Here is a 16,572-nt window from a genome sequence, read left to right on the forward strand (position 1 = left end):
CCGATACACTGGGGAAAGAGGGTCAAGGAACTCTTCCCAGGGAAGGGGTGGGCGCCTGGGCAGGGTCAGGAAGGGCGAACAGTAGTCTGACAGATGTTTGGCGGAGAAAAGAGCATTTGCAACCGGAAGGTGGCGAAAAGCAGCATTGTATCAGCAGGACCCAGACAAGCTCTGGAATGTTCTCAACGTCTAAAATGAAGGGGAAAAACAGGTGGACGAGAAGCCGGAGAGACAGGTGTGGCCCAGGCCCCAGGAGGTCCCCAAGCCTCTCGGCCAGCAGTTTTTCTTTACGACCGGTTTCCGGAACGTTCAAAGAAGGGGTCAAGTACACCGCGCACCGAGATGTTTCAAATGCGACCGGTGAGGTTTCCGAACGCACGGTTTGTGAAGCCTCAAGAGTGTAACTATAACACGTATTTGATGAAAACTAAAGCCTGGAATGAGGAAGAAGCCCTAAAGCACGATGATATGAAAGTCAAGGTTTCCCCAGGATTTTAGTAAAGAGAAATGCCAGCGGCTTAAAAGGAGCTGCCACAACGGGGCGCCCGGCCGGCTGAGTCAGCGGAGCTTGTGACTCCTGATCTCAAGCTCGTGAGTTTGAGCCACAAGTTGGGTGTGGAGCCTACTTTAAAAAAAAGAAAAAAAAAACTATTTATAATCTAAAATTTTTTTCAGGGCGCCTGGGTGGCTCAGGAGGTTAAGCTTCCGACTTCGGCTCAGGTCACGATCTCACGGGTCGTAGGTTCAAGCCCCGCATCGGGCTCTGTGCTCACGGCTCGGAGCCTGGAGCCTGCTTCCGATTCTGTGTCTCCCTCTCTCTCTGCCCCTCCCCCGCTCACACGCTGTCTGTCTGTCTGTCTGTCTCTCTCTCAGAAATAGAAAGAGTTGCCCCAAGCAGTGGGGAGTATCTGACCTGTGAGAAAACATGGACAAGCCAACCGCAGTCGACTGTTATTCATTCATTCATTCACTCACTCATTCATTCCAGAAAGGTAGCAGACACTGACCCTGTCGGATCCCACAATACGTCCTGAGGCTCTGTGAATAAGAAGACAGGAGTCCCCCCTGGGGGCCCCCTCTGGCACTCCCAGCCGGCACCCCCAGACATCCAGCCTCACCGCACCGTGTAACTCCCGCGGTCTGCAGTGAGGAAGGCCTCTGGGAACCCAGGGGTGGTGACGTGATTTCGGCTGCCCCTTGGGCTGCGAACAATTTCCTTACACTCTTCGTGAACAAAACTTGGCATAAACTCCCGTCTCCCAGGAGAGCCCGCACACGGCGCCCAGAATGACGACGTCCCCGGGACCGGGCCTCCCTAGTCCGGCGCACGAGTGGGAGCCCCCCAGAGGTGGTCTCCCTGAGGCCTGGACTCGTGGTCTCTGGAGGGAGGAGCCAGGAAGCCCCTCTCCCCACCCAGGGCTACCCGAGGAGGCTGGCTGGAGAGGGCACGGCGGCTGGCGGCCCGGCGTGCCACCAGATTGATCCTGTTTGGCCAGGCTCTCAGTCTCCACGGGGCCTCGGGGACACAGCCGGGCCCGGTCCACAGAGGAGGGGTCTCTGAGGTGCGCCCAGATGGCCAGATCAAACGTGTGGCTCAGTTCCTACCTCGCCAGCCCCGTTGCCTTCCCGCGTCTTCCACGCTGCCGACTGGACCCCGGGAGAATTTCTGCTGGCAGCACAGATCGACAGATAAAGGGAAGCTGGCTCGATACCCGCTGTCTGGGCCACAGGTTCGTAAACGGGGGGGGGGGGGGGGGACACCCAAGGGAGAGTGTTTCTTTGCAGCGTGAGCTGAAATAAATTCCAGACGGGTCGAGGCGCGTACGGGTCCGTCCACAGGACCACCAGAAAGCCCTGGAACTGCACACGGAGAGAAGAAACCGGGAGGTAAACAGACCAAACGTTGGGTTGGACTACACGGGGGTATTTCACATACTTCACAAAATAACCAAAAAGGAAGACAGGCGGCGAGAGCTTCACAGGTGAACAAAGAGGTCGGGTACGCTGATAAGAAAGATCGGGGCACGTGGGGGGCCCAGTCGGTTGAGCGTCCGACTTCGGCTCATGTCACGATCTCACGGTCCGTGAGTTCGAGCCCCGCGTCGGGCTCCGTGCCGACAGCTCGGAGCCTGGAGCCTGCTGCGGATTCTGTGTCTCCCTCTCTCTCTGCCCCTCCCCTGCTTGTGCTCTGTCTCAAAAATCAATAAACTTAAAAAAAAATTTAAAAACAAAAAAAAGATAGAAACACCCCATCGGATAGGCATAACACTAACAGGAGATTCCTAAAAGAGACAAGTAAGTAGTTAGACAGACATACGGATGGTCTCAGACTTCACTAAAATCTGAGAAATACAAACAAATCATCAGGTGTGCTTTTTACCTATTAAAATGATCTTTGGGGCGCCTGGGGGCCTCAGCTGGTTAAGCATCTGACTCTGGACTTCAGCTCAGGTCAGGATCTCACGGTTTGTGAGAAGGAGCCCCACACCGAGTTCTGTGCCAACAGCCTGGAGCCTGCGTGGGATTCTCTCTCTCCTTCTCTCTCTGCCCCTCCCCCACTTGCTCTCTCTCTAAGATAAATAAACTTTAAAATGACCTTTTAGGGGCGCCTGGGTGGCTCAGTCAGTTAAGCAGCTTCGGCTCAGGTCATGATCTCGCGGTCCGTGAGTTCGAGCCCCGCGTCGGGCTCTGGGCCTGGAGCCTGTTTCAGATTCTGTGTCTCCCTCTCTCTGACCCTCCCCCGTTCATGCTCTGTCTCTCTCTGTCTCAAAAATAAATAAGCGTTAAAAAAAAAAATTAAAAAAAAAAATTAAATGACCTTTGAAGTCTTAATATTTATCTCTTGCTGGTGAAAGTGCGGGGGGTCCTATTAATCTGGATAAATCTCTAGAGGCCACGGGGATGAAGAACCACAAAAGTGTCCACATACCTTGACCCCCTTAATTTCGGCCTCAGGAAGGTCTCTCCTGGACATCACTCAGAAGTTGGTAGAAACCTCGACACGAAAACGATCAACTTTTTTTCAAAGAGTGAAAATTTAGAAATGAATCGGATGTGCTTTTACAGGCATCCAAATGAGGGTTGTAAAATCAGAGGCGAGGACGTTTAACTTGCTTGCGTGCAGGGTAAAATTCTGTCCTCAGTACGTAAATATACACGCGGCAATGACAACACAAAACACACACAAAAAACTAGAGACAACAGTCACCAAAATTCTTACCGTGACTGTCTTACGTGGGGGAACTGGGGCTTTTTTTTTTTTTTTTGTCTTTTCTCTACTTTCCAAGGGGTAAGGGGATACAGTTCCATGGTTACGTTACTTCCGTCACACGCGCACTGCCCACGCCTGGCAGGGCCCCCGGGACGCTGTAGGCATCACAGGCGGTGTTGGGGAGCACTGGAGAGTGACGGCGTGTGTCCCCAGCACACAGAGCACATGCAGTGATCTCAGGCTGTATTCGGACAGGTTTCATACCCTCCATTCAGTAACCCGGGCCCGTCATCGCCTGCCCTGCTCAGCGATGACAGCCACAGGCTGCTTCCCTGTAAGGGCGTCCCCCATCCTAAAGCTTTCTCTCTCCCCACGCTTGTCTTCGTCTATACGCGCTGGCCGCGTATTATAGAGCCCTTCTAATGGACAATATCGCCCCGTCTCGCTTTGTCCAAAGGGCCCTTCTCCGCCAACACACAAGTTCTCACTGTGATTCCTAGGCCTCGGATGAAGCGTGAAGTCCCCTTGGGGATCCCGGAGTTCTGGCTTCTGTGCCCCCTCCGTGCCTCGTACAGACACAGAACGGGCATACTACGCTCACTTACTCCCGTGGCTCCCCCAACCTCAAATTATAAGGTGGGAGAATGAAGGACTGGGTCGCGGATGCTTCGTGTCTGGGGCAGAGCGGTTGCTGGATAAGGTGGCCCAGCAAATGCAGCTGCTCATGTTTTCACTGACTCACCTGGCACTCGCTCAAAGCTTCAGGCCCCGGTATCTTTGTCGGTAAATAGGTCACGCTGATCAATGCTTCGGTGGCTTATCACGCACTTAAGTGGGACACAGAGCACTCACCGAAAATCTTGTGACAAGAGCATTTCATCCAGAATGCCTTCAGTCTGCTCATTCATTTCCTGGCGGCCTCCTTTTGCCCCCATCTGGGGTTTCAAGTTCTCGATCAGAGCCATCCGGGGGGGAAAAACGGACCCGCTGACGGACGCATCAGTCCTATCCGCTTACAAAGCGCTCCTCGGGACTAAGCGCCGTGAGCGGAGAGAAGCTAACCCAAATCTCCATTTCAAATCCTTGCTAATCTCTTTATGGAAATACTTGCTGGTACAAACCGAGTAGGGTTGCGATAGCAAATTGCAACAATTCTGTACCTTATCCCCGGCGAGAGAGAACCGCTAAATACCCCTGCGCGTCGAAAAGGAATTGACCTTTAGGAAGCAGCAGGCATAGAAACTACCAATTCGGAAGCTCACTCTTACCTTGTGCGAGGTTGTAAGGAACACACTTCTGGCTGAGGTCTGTGCGGGACGGCGAGCCGCGGCCCTCGGTCAGGAGCGAAGGAGGGCCGCTGGGCCCTCTGCTCAAACCCAAGACGCGTCCCAGCTCAGAAGAACAAAGACAGAAATGCGACGGTGTCCCCCAGAGGCACCTGGGCCGTGCTACGGACTCTGCTCCCCTCTCGCAGTCCGTGCCACACGCCGCTTATCAGTGCATTGAGAAGAACTTCGGGAATAAAAACACATCGACTTTGTTTAACGCAGCTTATCTGTGCCAAACTTATTTGACTTCAGCCTGCCCGTTAACGGCCAAGGAAGTCATGCTCCTGAGGAATGCACATTAGGAAAGGCTCCTCTAGGCTTGGGTTTCCAAACCGTAATCGGTGATAAGTTATTCCTTTCTTTTAACTATATTTTTTTTTAATTTTTTTTTTCAACGTTTATTTTATTTTTGGGACAGAGAGAGACAGAGCATGAACGGGGGAGGGGCAGAGAGAGAGGGAGACACAGAATCGGAAACAGGCTCCAGGCTCCGAGCCATCATCAGCCCAGAGCCCGACGCGGGGCTCGAACTCACGGACCGTGAGATCGTGACCTGGCTGAAGTCGGACGCTTAACCAACTGCGCCACCCAGGCGCCCTTCTTTTAACTATATTTTTAAAATATTTTTTAATGTTTATTTGTTTTTGAGAGAGAGAGAGAGAGAGAGAGAGAGAGAGAGAGAGAGGAGAGAGCGGGGGAGGGGCAGAGAGAGAGGGAGACACAGAATCCGAAGCAGGCTCGAACTCACAAACCATGAGATCATGACCTGAGCCGAAGTCGGACGCTTAACCGACTCAGCCACCCAGGCGCCCAAGATTGATTGATTGATTCATTCATTCATTCATTCATTCAAAGACAGAGCACAAGCAGGGGATGGGCAGAGAGAGGAGACACAGAATCCGAAGCAGGCTCCAGGCTCCGAGCTGTCAGCACAGAGCCTGATGGGGGCTCGAACTCACAAACCATGAGATCATGACCTGAGCCGAAGTCGGACGCTTAAGTGACTGAGCCACCCAAGCACCCAAGATTGATTGATTGATTGATTGATTGATTCATTCATTCATTCAAAGACAGAGCACAAGCAGGGGATAGGCAGAGAGAGGAGACACAGAATCTGAAGCAGGCTCCAGGCTCTGAGGTGTCAGCACAGAGCCCGACGCGGGGCTTGAACTCACGGACCGCGAGATCGTGACCTGAGCCAAAGTCGGACGCTTAAGCGACTGAGCCACCCAGGCGCCCCGGCGTGTATTTATCTTTAGGAGAGATGGACAGAGCACGAGTGGGGGAGGGGCAGAGAGAGAGGGAGACACAGAATCCAAAGCAGGCACAGAGCTGGACACGGGGCTCGATCTCATGAATGGTGAGACGGTAACCTGAGCCGCAGATGCTTGACGGACTGAGTCACCCCGGCGCCCGGTGATACGTTGTTCTAATCTCGCGGGTGTCCTACCCGTGGGAGAGCCAGGTCTGAGGGCCAGAGCTCTGCCGGCGAGCCACGACAGCTACCCTTTCCTTTGGGTCGCAGACAAACCCCAAGGCTGACGCCCGGCAAGGGGCCGTCGGCAAAGGCCGGCCAAGGCCCTTCCCCCTGGTGACAGGTGAGTAAGGAGCCTTCAGGATGTCGGCTTTACATACTCAACCCGCCGTCACGCCCCTGATGGCTCCGCGGTCTGGAGAACAGAGGTAGAAAGCCGTCCCCCACGAAGACACGATGGCCTGCCGGGTCACACGGTCACAGCGACTGTGTCAACCCAGGCGGCCGTCAAAACCGCCTGCTCGCGGGACACCCTCGAGCAAGGGCACGGAGACCCCGGGAAGTCTGCTCTGGGCACCTTTGAAACTTTGCATTGTCGTCAGAAGTGGGAAAACTGCCAACCCGTTTCCCTGTCCTGCTTCCCGTGAGGCTGGTTCAGGCCCGGGACCAGGCGAGACGGCCTCGTCGGGAAGCCGGGTTGTGCAGGGCTCGCCGTGTGACCCCGAGAAGTCGCCCGGTCCCCCGGTTTCCTCACCTGTAAGCGGGAGAAGAAACCAAGTCAACGCTCACTCTCGGGGCCCTGCTGCACGACGCGAGGGAGGGACCGTGCGGCGAGCAGAAGGCAGGTGTGAGCGAGAGCCTGTCCTCGCCAACAGTGCTCACCCGTCCACGCGTGCTAAGCACCAGCTCGGTTCTGGAGAAGCCACGTGAGCAACTAGACCCCGCTCCTGGTCCCGTAGGCCACAGGGCCGGGGGTCCCCCACAACGTGGCCTGTCCCTCCGCAGCGGCCTCGGGGGCGCCCTGGGCTGTCAGAGGGGGGCCGCTAACCTCCGACAAAGTTTTTCAAGTTTGCAAACTCGCCCGGAAGTCACAGGTTTGCCTTCTTTGCTCGAAATGACTGCTGATTCAACCGAGTAGCTGACAGATGGGGAGATTCGCCATTTGTGCGCCTGCTCTGTCCCGGGCCGCAGCCCCGAGAGCCCGCAGGTGCTACGTGACTACTAGCTGCCTTATGTTATTCTCAGAAAAAACACAGTCATCCCGCTTTGGGGGATGGATCGCCAACTAGGGCACAGAGAGGTGCAGTGACTTGTCCAAAGTCACACGGCAAGTCAGCGAGGGCGGCGGATTTGCGGCCAGGTGTGTGGGGTTCCCATGCCCCTTTTCCAGTTTTTTACACCAGCTCTAACGTTGTAGAAACCCAAGAAAATACAAACTAAGGAGCCTTTTAAAATGGCGAGGAAGGAATACGGCAAACAGTTTATTCTGTGGTCGGCAAAATCGAGGGGAGTTTTCCCTAAAGCACTTGTCCATGTTTCTCTCTGGTCATCCGGTTAGGATCCTCTTGGAGATGTTGGTGATCTGGACCTCAACTTACGTGTCTGTTGAATGGGCAGAACTCAGTACAGCTCTGGGCACCCGGGCGACGCTCAGGGGACATTTGTGGGTGGATGTCGTTCGCTGAAATTCCCTGAATGCCTAATTACAAACGCCGGGCGGAGAGGAGAGGAAGCCACGGGAAGGTGGCCCCTGGGCCTCTGCAGGCCACACAGCAGAGGATCTGCTTCATGCAGGGCAGAACCGGAGAAGAATCTCCACGCTGCCCCCTCTGTCCCTTCCCAAGGTGAGCCCCTCACAGACGCTCTGTTCCCGTGCCCCACCTGCTGCAGGCCAGCCCTCAAGGCAGTTAGAGATTTGCCCCAGAATCTGCGAAGAATTAGGAAGGCACTTCTGGAGAGCAGCACGAAGGCCAAAGGACAGAGGCCCGAACCCTCCTGACCCCACACTGAGGCCGCACAGGGAGCAGGGGATACATCAGTCTAGAAGGGCTCGGGGTCACGAGCCTCCGAAATTTTCCCTCGGAGGCCCGGAGCTCTGCCTGCAGAGGGACCGGGCCTCGTGTTGTCAGAGACTCGGGCCGCCAATCCCCGAAACGTCTCCAACGTGACGCTCTCCCTCCTGCCCTCCACCCCCCATTGGCCGGGTTCCAATAGTTCCCCTTGGGCGGCCGAGGCCTCCTTCTTGCCCTTGCTGGGCCCTGGCAGCCACGCTCCCCGGGGAGAGCGGGCGTCCCGGAGTGCACCTCCTGCCAAGAATACCACCCTCAGGACTGACGGACGCAAACCCAACCCAAACCACCTGCCACCAGGAACAAGGGTCTAACGTCCCCCTCGTCCAAGTCACCACGGTTGGAGGCCAGACTCCCCGACTCGGCTGTGAAGGACCAACCCCCCCCCCCTGCCCCCACCCTTACAATCTCATTTCCAGGAACTCCTAGACCTTCCCGCAGACTCCTGTTTCCTGGATTCTCTGAACTTAGCTCAGACTATTCCTTCCTTCCTAAGCCTTCTTCCTCTGCCCAGGAGACCGTACTCTCCTTCAAGAGCCAACCACACACTTCCTTCACCCCGGCCTCTTGCCCGCTGGTCGGTTTCCCCCGCGGGTTACGCATCATCAATCTTTACCATGTTGTTCACACCTCGCTTCCAGCACAGCCCACAGGTCGCTGAATGTCTGTCCGTCTGTCTCCCCAGCTAGACCATGAGCTCCTCCAGCACAGGGAGGTATGACGGAGCCATGTCTGAATCCTAGCTGGCCATCAAGGATCGGGGCATCCACCCTGAGTGCTGTGGAGTTGAAATTAACTCTCCAGCTGCTTTCTTGTGAGTTACACTATCCCCAGAAACATGCTCTCTCAAAATTCAAAAACTCAAGCAACATCGGTCATCACTCAGAGAGAGGGCGTCTGGACTCACACAGACGCGGGTCCCAGGTCCAACTCCATCAGCTGCCAATGTCCCTGCGGTGTGGCACCGTGGTTCAAGGCTGCTGAGTGACCGCGGGGGGGCCTCATGGAGACCTCTCCATCCGACGCCTTGCTCGGGGCTGTCGGACGATCAAGTGATTGCATGCTGCCTGAAACCGGTAAATGCTCCGTAAGGCCGGGTTATCCATAATAATGACGAGAATGACCACAGGGCCACCCAAGTGCAGACCCTACCCCAGCTGGTCGGGCTCCGGTTTTGTTGAATTCGCATCAGATCTATTCCGCCCGGAAATGTGTGCCCTTGGGGGCTGGGGCTCAGATGCAGAACTCATGCCTTCGTGTATTTAATAAATGTTTTGTGCCTACTATGTGCTAGGCCTTGGGAATAAACAGAACATGACAGTCTCTGTGTCCGAGCCCGGGGGGGGGGGGGTGGGGGGGGCGGGTCTGTCCCGAATGAAGAAATGCCTCTTTCTTGGGCTGAGATGAGGCCCTTTGTGCATCGTGGGAGGCAGATCCCAGCCTCCTGCCCAGAATGGCCTCCAGCGGGCCGTGTGCAAATCTGACGCTCACCACTCAGGGTGGACTCTCCCGTCTCTGTTCCCCTGACCTTGGGGAGGTGATGTCCTCGCACAACCCAGCAGAGCAGAGGCTCACGTTTGTGCTTATTAAGCAAGATTCAATCAAAGCATCATCCTTTTTTTTAAATATGTTAAAAATAGTCTCTTATTTAAAGTAACTGTATATGGGGATGTTCAAAGTAAAAATGAACTTCACTACATGGTCATTCTCAGAAAATCCCAGGAAATGTTTATGTGTTACCATTTGTAACAACATTACCCAACGATCTTAAAATTCAAAACAGACTCCAGCTCTTTCTCCCGCCACCTGGCGCATGCATAGACACAGCCCACAATTTTGTGGTCAGAGGAATCTCTGAGCCTCTCCAAAGGGGTGAACCAGACAGACACCGTGGAGAGGCCTGTGCCTTCTTATTTTTTAAAAATCATTTAAATGAGGACAAATTCTTGCATAGGGAAGTTCCAAAGCCAAAACCCGACAGCTGCTTTCTCTTTTGCTACCGGGAACTGAATTGAGAAATCTCATGAACTCGGTCCCTTCTGAAGAAGTCACGGATGCAGGGACACGTCGGCCCAGCAGAAGCTGTAAAACATTCTGGCATCGACCACTGCAAATTCGTTCCCTGCTCTGAAAACGAAGGGAAGCCGGGTTCGGGTCACGGGGAAAGCTGACAAGAACTCACCCTCCTCCCCACTTCCCCCTGGCAGGGCTCCGCCCCCTTCCCCCAGGCAGGGCTCCGCCCCCTCTCTCCTGGCAGCGCTCCGCCCCTTTCCCCTGGCAGCGCTCCGCCTCTTTCCCCTGGCAGGGCTCCGCCCCCTCTCCCCTGACAGGGCTCCGCCCCCTCTCCCCTGGCAGCGCTCCGCCCCTTTCCCCTGGCAGGGCTCCGCCCCCTCTCCCCTGGCAGCGCTCCACCCCAAACCACATCAACAGTTGGGTTAACGGCCTGAGGGGAGGCACCGTCAGCGTCCCCAAAACCTTGTGTGCCTGGTCCCGGGCGCCGACCCCTACCCAGGCGGGGATAACGGCGGAGCCAGCTCCAACGGCAAGGTTACCAGCGCAACCCAACCAGGATGAGCCCGGGGGAGCGCTGACCGGGGTGACCCTGAGGCCGAGGCCAGCGTGCAAGATTTAAAAGAGCACCGAAAAACTCAGACTTTAATCCAGACAACGTTGCAAATGCCCCATTTCACAAATCGAAATTCCTGCAGCAAATGCATAGCGAACCAACCATCACGATTTTAAATAAAAACAGGGTCAGCGCGACTGAGTTTTCCCTTTTGCCTCCAGGGCCTGTATTGACTTAGGCTGTAGCGGTGCTCGGGCGGGCGCACGGGTCGGTGAAGTGTGGGGCGGCCGCAGCCGGGAAGAGAAAGAACCAAACCGCGCTCCCGGCTCAGCAACGTCGGGGGGGAAAAACCACCTTTTGCTGAGTAACACGGAAATGGATCTGAAACATATGGATTAAGTTCCTCCGAAAATAAACACGATTTGGAAAGGAAAGGAAAGGAAAAAGTACTTAGCCACTATGTTTGAGGTTTTCCTGAGCCCAAACCTTCGGAAAATTAGCATATGAGCAAATTACTCAGGGCAACACAGCTTTGAAACAGGCTTGTCATAAAACCACAAGTTTGCTTAATAACGTTTTCTTTTTTTAAACGGTTTGCCCAAATCTGCTCCCCTCCTCACTCCTCTTGAGGCTCCTTCCTGTTATTCTTTAGGGGAAGGAGAAAGCTTTGCACACCCGCTGTCAGCCTGGGGGGCTCTGGAGACCCAGGAACTGGGAGACTCGGTGGGGCTGAGCTGGGAATAACTGCTCCCGCCACACAGCAGGGACAAGAGCCTGGGAAGAAGGCAGGCGGCTGACGTACTCGACCAGAGCTGGACGGATGCCCAGATGCCATCCTCTACCAGCTCTGTACCCTCGGGCACCTGTGCCCTCATCATACACCAGCAGGCACCACTGCCCACCCCCCCCCCACCCACCCAGGGGAGAGGACAGAGCCAGGCATGGCCTCTGCATCTGGTGGACAGCTCAGGATCCCCACGGGCCGCCCCCAGATGGTCCCATGGGATCTAGGGAAGCAGGGTCTTTGGTCACCGATGCCAAGAGGTCAGGGTGACATAGGAGCCAGCCGACATCCAGCCCCTAGCAAGAGGGGACAGGCTAAGACCCCATGGTTTAGGGAGTCAAGGCCAAAGTTCAGGGTGTTCCAGGTCTGGACGTGGACGTGAGGCCAGATGCCCCAGATGCTGGTCGCCCACAGGCACCGCAGCCCTCCCCGACACTGCCCGGTTCGGCAGGTTGCTGGTGAGGCCAGATGCCCCAGATGCTGGAGGTACCCTCTAAACTCTCGGCACTGACCATGCCTCACCTTGATCACCTGGCATCAGTCATATGATTCCGGCTTTAGAGCTGGAAGGGGTTCTTCAGATCCCATCGGCGAGGGTGGGGTTCTCTCTGGGTCCCCCCCACCCCCCATTCAGAGCGTGGACCTCCTCCTTTGGGGCAGCTCTGTAAGAAGCACGCAGGGGCCGCAGCTTGACCTGGAACCTTCCACCTCACCCCAGGCCAGCAGAACTTATCCATTTCTATACTTCTGACTTCCCGTTCAAACCCCATTTTCAAAAACGTCCCACATTCAGATGTGGCTACCTCGGTGAGAAAGGGCGTAAGATCCTGGATGTTCCAGGTCGTATACCCTGGAAATAAGCTCTGTTTTCCTTCTTGCCAGCTCTTCTAGAATCCAAAGAATGGACAAGATTGACGGACAAAGTTGAAAATAAGAAGTCCATTTTCTGTGAGAAGCTCACGCCTGTCTTCACCTCCTGTGCCCGCTACAGCTTGAGTTTTCTTTTTTTCTTTAATGTTTATTTATTTTTGAGAGAGAGAGAGACAGAGCACGAGCAGGGGAGGGGCAGAGAGAGAGGGAGACACAGAATCGGAAGCAGGCTCCAGGCTCCGAGCTGTCAGCACAGAGCCGGATGTGGGGCTCGAACTCACGGACTGTGAGATCATGACCTGAGCTGAAGTCGGATGCTTAAGAGACTGAGGCCCCCAGGTGCCCCACAGCTTGAGTTTTCTGAGCCAGCCCCTGTCACAGATCCTTACCCCTGGTAACCCACACACAACCCATAGTTGTTAGATAGTCACATGCAGGAAAATTCTGGCTTCATTTCATTAAAAATTGTTGACACAGAACCCCGCGAGACATCCAGAATATTAAGATGTAGCCGGACAAACCACAATCATAGGAAAATGACATTATTAAATAGGATGGCCAAAAGCAAAATGCAATGATCCAGGACAGAGGTGTTCAAACTGTGCTCCTTGGAACCCACAGAGCCCTGTGGAACCCCTCGGGGGCCTCAAGATAAAAGCCCACTCCCAGCCACAGCCCCTTGTTATCTGATTTGTAAATCAGAGTTAGTAAGATTTTGTTGGGGAAAAAAGCGTACGGTTAAAGTCATTTACAGTCACTAGTCTACGAGACTAAAGGCACTGAACGACTCTCTCTTCTGCCGGGGACAGCCCCAGGTCTGGGCAGGTAAGGGGCGCTGTGCCCGTGAAAGGCTGAAGGTAGTCAGAGGCCCAAGCCTGCCTGTGCTTCTGGATCTTTCCCCGCGGCCTTTTCCCTGTGTGGAACGCCTTCTGAACTCCCCTCCCCAAACCTCACCTTCGCCTCTTGGGAAAATTCCTATAAATTTCTGCTAGTCCTTCCAGATGCACGGTATGGCCCCTTCTCAGGGAAGCTTCTAGAATGTCTCCCAGCTTCACCTGCCCTCAGCAGGCCCCCCGCCCACCACCCCTCCTGACCCGTGTGTCCCCGCCCCCATCACACCCGCCTGGAGACTTCTGGCTTAGGTGTCCGCTCCCCCAGCGAGGCGGGCAGCTTGGAGGGCAGGGCCCACGGATGACCTCTGCCTCCCCGGTGGCTAACCCAGGGCCCGCGTGTAGAGACGATCAAAAGCGCCTTGGGCTGACCCGCATCCCTGGGAGGAGCCGCTCATCCCCACAGGGAGGGGGCCTGAGGAAGATAATTGAGGCTTAAATGTCATTTATAGGTTCAAAACGCAGTTGTGACTTAGAGTCAAGGGAAGTCATCTAAATGTAAACACGCCTTCTCTGTGTCTGGAACCAGAGGGAGAGGAGACCCCCCGGCCAGGGTGATCTCTTAATTCCAGCAAAATTACACTCAGACGCCTCCGCCAAGCAAAGACAGATTGCCATTTGCACAACGGTCCCGCACTTAAAAGTGACTCGGCTCAGAGCGCTGGAAAATTTATTATGACAAGGGACAAGGGATTCAAGATATTTAGTCGACCGATAAGACGGTTTAGAAGCAACAATAATCACCTCCGAGAATGTGAGGGGTCGGTATAAGGTCACCAGGGGGACACAGGCCAGCTGGACCGCAGGCGCTCAGACACCAGAAACCCACAGGGCACACCCGGAAGTGCCGAGGTCGAGGACAGGAAGGTGTGGGTGTCCCCGCTGGCACCCCACAGGGGGCTCCGTGGACCAGCACAGACTCGCAGCCCCCCACCCACCCAGACCGGCCAATGGGAGCGAGCTTCCTAACCCGGTCCCGAGACTCGTTTGCCTATTCAAGTCTCAGTCCCGCATCCATCCTGCCTCAGAAGCAGAAGATTCGAAGATAACACCCCAGCCATCTGCCGGTGCCATGAGGAGCCAGACTGTCCGGAGCTGGCGACCTGCTCGGGGTGAGTATGGGGCCGGGGGCGGGGGGGGACGGCTGTGCTGGCCAGGGCTCCCTCACCCGCAGGGGGTGGGCTCGCTGAGCCCGGGAACCTGGAGAGGGGCCCTGGAAAAGCAGCAGGGTGGGGAAGGGTGTCTCCTGGCCCCGAGGGAGCCGAGCGGAGAGCAAATGTACATTTGATGACATTTCTCTGCAGGCAGTCTCCCTTCTGAAGAGCCAGGTTTGAACAAAGCCCGGCACCGGAGCAGACGGAGGACAGGAGGACAAGGGAAGGAGCGGGAGACCCACCAGAGGGGCTAGGACGGCCCCTGGAGGGAGCGAGCGGGGCCGGGGGGCGGGGGCAGAGGCACAGAGACGAATGCCGTGAGAGCCCCCACAGTCCTACCCCCTCTAACACAGTTTCCGTGTGTCGGGCTCTTGGGGAAGGAGGCGCAGGGCCCAGGTGAACACTGTGCAAAAGGCACTCAGCACTGAGAAGGGCCCCTCTGTGCCCACCACCCCTCCTAACGCTCTCTTGGGCCACAGCTGCAAACACAGGATGCACTCGCTCTATAGACGGTGCCGCCCTGCAGACACCACAGAAGGGGGCCACTCAAGCAGCGGGGTTCAAGGGCCGTATGCGCCCCCCTCAGCCTGCCGCCCGCCCCCACCCCGCCCCCCCCCGAACGCCGCTCTTGCCATCAGACCGGTCTGTCCCAGAGACTCAGCCCCCGCTGTTGCGCACAGAGTGCCACGGGGCCCGCGGAGACCCCCTCTCCCTCCTACACCTGTTCCTCCCCTCGTTGGTCCCGCGTTCCAAGAATGTTCTGTAGTTCAGTCGTATTCCTACCAGAAAGCTGCGCGCTGGGGACCGGAACCTGCAAGGGAGTCCAAAGAAGACAGCCAGCCCTTCAAGGTCAGCTGGGGTTCAGCCTCCTGCTCCATTCACATCGCCAGGCAGGCGAAAATGACCGAGAGACTCCCAGCATCTGTGGACTGCATCCTTGAGCTTAGAGGCAGGGAGCTAAAGAGTCTTCTGATCTGCTGAGGAAAATAAATAAATAAATAAATAAATAAAACTAATAGACAGGAAATCTAGGAGGACTAGAATGTGAAACTGGCAGAAACACACACACACACACACACACACACGTTTTGGGGAAAAAACTCTAACTGTGAGATTGGGCCCATTATAATTCCATTATCCAAACTTCACGCTCTCAGTGACGTATACCAGGCAGAACCCCCACGTGCAGCGCTGTGTCCTGGGCGGTATGTCACAGCCCCCAGCAGGGCTCCACCAGGAAGGGGTGTGCTTCCTGCCAGGTCGCGAGCGCTCGCGGGCTTCCTAGACCAGGCGCTGCCCAGGGGAAGAGACCCTCGTTCCATCCTGCACAATCCAGAAGTGGGGGCCGTGGAAGCCACTCCCCCGACAAGACCCAAGAGAACGCCCTGCCCCCCACCAGCAGGACAAGGAGGCCCCCTGGAGGTCCCGCCTTCTTCGAGAGAAGGATCAGGGAGAAATAATCCTCCAACGCAGGGAGCTATGACAGTATTTTGAAAACGACTCACTTTGTCTTTCTTCCAAGTGTATACAGGTGAGAAACACAGGCGGCTGACTCGTCTCACAAAAATTCTTCCATTTAGCTTTCAGTGAGATTTTTGTTGGCACTGGGATCAGCTTCGACACGGGCATGACTTTTGTCAACTAGTTCCCCAACAGGAACATTAAGCAGGGTTTGGAGTCTGTGTCAAACAATGGCAGGTTAGCAGAGAGAGAGAGAGAGAGAGAGAGAGAGAGAGAGACAGCAGAGGGCAGATGATTCAAAACAAATGCACAACTGCCTTTAAAATGCACCTGTAACCACCACCAACTTAAGAGTTTTCTCTGTGCTCAGCTAGGGGCTAAATGCTTTCCACTCAGTTCTCATCAGCAATTCTGCAAGAGAGACTGTGTGGTTCCATGTGACAGATGAGGAAACAGGCACAGAGCTTAAGTGACTGTCACAAAATTACACACGCTGCCTCAAAAAAAAAAAAAAAAAAAAAGGTGCCTGATTCTTTTTACTCTCCACGGACCTCCATCGGCCACAACCGGAAGCCGACCTTGGAAATTTCTTACAATTTTCAAGTAAAGGCAGACACACACTTCTGCACAGGTGCACATATACAAAAGGAACACACAGAGCCAGTGCCGTTTCTCATCAGAGAAAGGAGATGTTTAATTTGCACAGATATGAACCCCTACAGGTTCTCTCCTCCCTGTTTCCAAGCAACCAACTTGAAAAATCATCAACTGGGCTCCAGAGGAACCTTTAGAAGCTTCCTTACGAGTGCCATGCACCCTGCAGAAAACCATTAGGATCAGAAGCGAGTACAGTTGCATTCCCAAATGCATCTGGACACATTCTCTAGAACTTGCTCTGGCCGGAGTCTCCTGCATTCCGTCCCTGTGACTCTGAAACTAATGTATCTTCCCAAGATCAAATTTACTAAATAACTTAATGGAATG

General features: G+C 55.1%; 1 protein-coding gene across 1 annotated transcript in view; it reads right to left on the minus strand.

The window, feature by feature from the left end:
• The window catches only part of CEMIP (cell migration inducing hyaluronidase 1), a 124,999-nt gene extending 109,258 nt beyond the window's left edge, over positions 1 to 15,741 (minus strand). Inside the window, exons 1-2 of the mRNA XM_047846648.1 lie at positions 15,633 to 15,741; positions 14,911 to 15,101 (exon numbers count right to left, since the gene is read on the minus strand). The gene's annotated coding sequence lies outside the window, so the exon portion shown is untranslated. The remainder of the gene's footprint in view (positions 1 to 14,910; positions 15,102 to 15,632) is intronic.
• Positions 15,742 to 16,572: the final 831 nt, after the last annotated feature.

The sequence above is a fragment of the Prionailurus viverrinus genome, unplaced genomic scaffold (assembly GCF_022837055.1).
Source record: "Prionailurus viverrinus isolate Anna unplaced genomic scaffold, UM_Priviv_1.0 scaffold_40, whole genome shotgun sequence".
Taxonomy (NCBI): domain Eukaryota; kingdom Metazoa; phylum Chordata; class Mammalia; order Carnivora; family Felidae; genus Prionailurus; species Prionailurus viverrinus.